Below are 5,351 nucleotides of genomic sequence, written 5' to 3'. Positions count from 1 at the left end.
ATGTCCTCCACAACTAGACTGAAGAACAAAACAGCAATTTGTCTACCTGTCTGTGCTTCCCCGATTCCCCAACGCTGTTCTCCTCCAATTCCCCAATAAAATCTTGAGAAAAAAAAAAAAGACAGAGTATATGGGAAATAAAAATAAAATAGCAGAATAAGTTTTAGTATAATAGTGTTTGTAATAAAGATGAACAAAGCAACTTCATTTCTTAAAAGGCAAATGTTCCCAAGTTGGGTTTACTTTTTTTTTTTCCAGCAGTATGTTGTATGTAAGAAAAACACTTCAAAAAATAACTTGTTTAAATATTTAAAATAAAAGAATAGGAGAAAGTACGCCAGGCAAATCTGAAACATGAGAAACATCATGGAAGTAATTCTGATATTTGACAAAAGAGAATTCAAGATGAAAAATATGAGACAAAGAGAAACATAATACAAGAAAATACAAACATCATGAACATAAAAATAACATAGCCTCAAAATATTTAAAGTAAGAACTAACAAAACTTCTGGAAGACAGAAATAAATAAATTATGGTTAGAGATTTTAACACACTCTTCTCAGAAAATGATGGATCAAGGAGACAAGAATAAGCAGAAATATAAAATAGCTGAATGATATTATTGGCAAATCCCAGCTATTGGTAGATATAGAATTCAATATTTAACAAAGAGAAAATACACATTCTTTTCTAGCATGTATGAATCATGTAATATCAAATATGCTCTAGAATGCAAAAGAAGTCTCAATCAATTCCAAAGAATCATTACTATACAGATTATAATTATGTTTTTTACTATATTACAATAAAAATTTTAATTAATAGATAATAAAATAGTTTTAAAAGAAATAGTTAAAAAAAAAACACCTGAAAAGAGCCCTAATGTCCATCAACAGTACAGATAGATTAGAGCATTATTCAAACAACAAAATATGTATGATATAGTCACGAAAATGGATTGAGCTCCACCAATATGAATAAATCTCTTTTTTTAAACAGAGAGGAAGTTGCAGAAGAATCTATGCAGCATGACACCATTCATGTAAAGTGCAAAAATCTGCAATACGAAGTAATATATTGTTCGGGAACATGAGCATATGTGATCAAACTTATTATGTTTTTAATCAAGGAAGTCATAATCACATAATTCAGGATGGTGGCTATGGCTTGGGAGAGAGCCAGTATGACATAGGTTTGCACATGGAGGTGTGTAACTAAAATAGATATGTAAGTTATATTTAAGTAATCTAAAGCAAGTATTTTAAAAGTGTTCAAATTCAACAAAGCTTATGGCTGAATACTGTGCTGTTTTCTATACTTTTCTATTCTCTACACTTGAAATAGTTCATAATTGAAATCGTAGGGGAAAAAAAAGAAAAAACCAAGAGAGAGCATCCACGAAGAGAAAGTAAGCCACGTAACGAGGCCGGGAAATCCGGTTAGCCTGAGATTTTTCCCATGGATCCTCGCAATGGCAGCCAACAGTGATGCCATGGCTACAGGGCTCAGAGAGAAAAAATGCATGACCAGAGAATTGTACGCCCTGACAAACAGCAACAGTCTGAAGTTGAAAGAGCAGTGGGAATGTCTAAGCCAACAGCCCTTTGAAATCCAACCAACCAGATGATGAATCAAATAAAGGAGGCAGGTATGAAGAAACCAGGCTAAATTAGGGTTTATGAGTGAGCACTGAATTCGTAGAACTAACACGGAACTCGCACTGGAAACCATGCTTACAAAACAGAATGCTAATACCGTGTGCATCGACATTTCAAAGTGAATTAATGTAACTATCAGCAAGTGGTAGATTGGGACGGGGGAAACAGGAGTTAAGTGTAAATGTACTAGGTTTCTCAGCCTTCGGGCCAAGTCCAAAAGATTCTAACATGAGAACATGAGGTGAGGAGGTGTCTCTTGATCTCTAGAATCTTTTACAAATTAATATTTCTCATGATGACAAAAATTTATCTGCAGTTCAGTAACTTGTTCATTTCCTCTGTGGTATTTTCCTCTTTTATTATCACAAGTAAAACTTAAATAGTACTTTTTATTACAAAGAACATGTATTATTGTTCTATTTTGGTAACGTTTTTTCTGTAAGCCTGTCCCTTAGAAGTTACCTTGTTTGTCATTATCCACCTGTTTGTGTGATCGCTTGCTGTGACCTTCCTCTCTAAACTGATAGCCCCATGAAATCAGAAGCTATATCTGTTTCTACTATTTTTATTGCAGCATCTACTGTGAGTGGCACCAACAAGATACTATAGANTCATGAAGGGCACCTGCCCAATATAGTGATGTGTGGATCTAAGCAAGGGCATTCCATGAAAGCAAAGACACGTTGTCCAAACCCTTGGTTAGAACAGCCCCAAAAGGGGTATCCAATGTCCCTTTGATTTGAAGCAGTAATATTGGAGGCTGAGAACAAGCTGAGAAGAGATCTCCCCGTGGAGACCCAGTTTGACCCCTCAGGATAGCAGGAAAAAGGGTAGTGGGAAGAAACCATGCTGGCATGACATTCCTGTTGCCTTGTGACATGGCCTCCTAATCAAGGATGCCACCACACTGAACTGGGGTAAAGCAGGGGAGGAAACAGAAGATGTAAGACTGCATGCCACCAAGTTTTTCTGATATGCAACCCCATCTCCCAAATGCCAAAAATTGAGATGAGATATGCCACTCCACACACCCTCAGGTACCACGCGAGCCCACTACACTCCCACCCTGTTCTACAGCACACCATCCTTCAGGTAATAACTAGCTCCACTTGAAGTAATTAATAATCAGAAAAAATAATCTAAAAAACAAACAAAAAAATTCATTAACATGACCTTTCGAAAAAACAATTTTTAAAAAGAGATAAGAAATTCCAAGAAAAAAATTATATGGAAAAGAAGATCCAGAAGAGAGAATTAGAAGACTTCAGAAAAAAAATTTTTTAATTAAAACATTATGTAGATGACGGCCATATTTTAAAATAGAATAAACATAATGGAAAACAAAATTAAGAACATAACGAATAGATTTAATAAAATCCTAAAAATGAAATGGAAAAGCACAACAAATCATTGTAGAAAGAATATGGAAAACCGAAAAAATCCAACCAACATATAACTGGTATTCCTGAAGAAAAGAACAAAGCAAATAGGATAAAATAATCTGAAATAAATACTACTTGACTCTTTGGATCTAATGGGCACTCCGTATTCTAAAGAAAAACATGATCCAGAATTATCAAATCCAAGACATATTCTGATGAACTTATTGTATTAAAGGAAAAGAAATAAGATTTCCATTTTCATCTGATTAAAACAAGACAGCCTACTCTTTTTCATTCGTTGCTAAGCTCACAAGAAAACGAAAGAAATCCTCAGATTGCCTCAGAGCAAGGGAGGAACTATAAACCAAATAAACATGAGTTAATACTACAGCTGTCCCTGGGAAGGGGCGGTCTGTAGTCTCAGAAAACAAGGGGCTTCAGTTTTTAAGGATCATTGAGAAGAGATGAGTCTTTATATCTATAATACAAGTAGCTGGGAATTGGAAAGCCCCTTACATGAAGCAGAGACGCTCAAAGGCCGACTTCCTTAGTAAAAGAAGGGGCTAAAAAAATAAAAAATAAAAAATAAAGCTGTCGCCAGCAAAATGAGATGACAAGGAAGTTTGTATATCTTGGCCTGGGCTCTGGATGGCAAAAAATTGTTTTCGAAGAGAAATTTTAACCATGGCCTGCCTTTGTATGGATTTGAGATTTTAGTTCACTTGACTGGCATGGTTCAGAAAACCCTAAAATAAGAAATTAACATAAAAATGGTACTAAATTGGTAATAGCCCTGGGGTACTTGGGAAAAGTAAAATGACTTTGAAGATCCATACCCTTAAACCAGATTAACCATATTTCCCAAGTAAAACGAAGATTGAAATTTGAAAAATTCCATAAAATAAGCAGTTTTGCAGAAAAATATGTATTTTACCAATATTGATGAAGAGAGAGAACATCGGAAGAGCTATAACCATTAAAAAAATGGACCAGTAGTATAAATCTACACAAAAAAATAGGAAAATTAAAAATAAAACAGACCCAGATGGTTTTTATGGGCAAGTTTACCAAATCAAGGTGGGGGGAAAAATCTTATACAAACTTATATTTCCAGGAAATAGAAAAAAAGGAAATCCTGCCCAACTTATTTTTCTGTGGCAGGTATGAAATAACATTTGTAGTAAAGACTGCTAGTGGGCCATTACCTATTCTCTCCTTATCGTTCACAGCAAAAGAACTCTTACTTTTAAGTTCAAATAAAGGTCACACACCCCTGCCTTTCTTGCAGCTAGGTGTAGCCACCTGTCTAAGCTCTAGCCCAAAGAAGTAGACAGAAAGGATGTATGCAACTTCTGATTCATGCCCTTACTGGCAGAGAACAGGCCACTCCTTTATCTTGCTACTTAGAAAATGGATGAGACATTGGGAACATATAAACTAGGCATGGTCGAGCAGAACCACCCACCAAACCAGCCCTAAGCCACCTACTTCCACATAGTATATGAGAAATAACAAGATGGCATCAGACTTCTCAACAGAAACACTAGCTGCAAGAAAACTAACACTCTTTGAGAAAGGACTCAAATAAGAAGAGAAGTAAATCAGGATGATGCCTGAGATGTGGGGAGTAAAATTGATTAAATAATATAATAAAACTGATTATTTTTAAAGGCCAAAGGAGGCGGGGCTGGGGGGGAGGGGAGATGGGAATGGAATGATTGATGGGAGAACACTCTCCAGCTACTGCAGATTGTATTTGCAGCTGGACTCTGTCAGCAGATAAGCTGAAAGCAAAAAGGACTTGGCACAGAGTGTTACTAACGGCATAAGGAAGAGTACTTGAAGGACGTGAGAGCTGGCCTTGGGGGGGGGGGGAGCTTACACAAAAGAAGAATCAACCTGAATTTTAAGAATTATAAAATGATGGGATATGAGGGAGAGGAAAGGGCAAGACTAAAAGGATATGGGGGGGGGTGCATAAAAGCACTTTTCCTGTTCAGGGAAATAGAAAATGAATGATACACTTAGAAATTATCCAAAGGAGTTAACATGGAGTTAAGTTAAAGTAACCACAACATTTAAAAAATACAGAATGTATAACTTAAAATATAAGAAGAAAGTTGGCTCTATCCAATGGAAAGCAAAAAAGAAACCAACAATAAAAAAGACAGAGTAGGGGGCCGGCCGAGTGGCTCAGTTGGTTAAGAGCTCGCTTGGGAGCACCAGCTCTCAGCAGCAGGGCCCAGGTTCGGATCCCATATTAAGGGACAGCTGCGCCCTCTACAGCTAAGATGATGAACAACAGCTC

This window comes from Hipposideros armiger, unplaced genomic scaffold (genome assembly GCF_001890085.2).
Source record: "Hipposideros armiger isolate ML-2016 unplaced genomic scaffold, ASM189008v1 scaffold_729, whole genome shotgun sequence".
NCBI lineage: Eukaryota > Metazoa > Chordata > Mammalia > Chiroptera > Hipposideridae > Hipposideros > Hipposideros armiger.
This window is presented reverse-complemented; position numbering follows the sequence as displayed.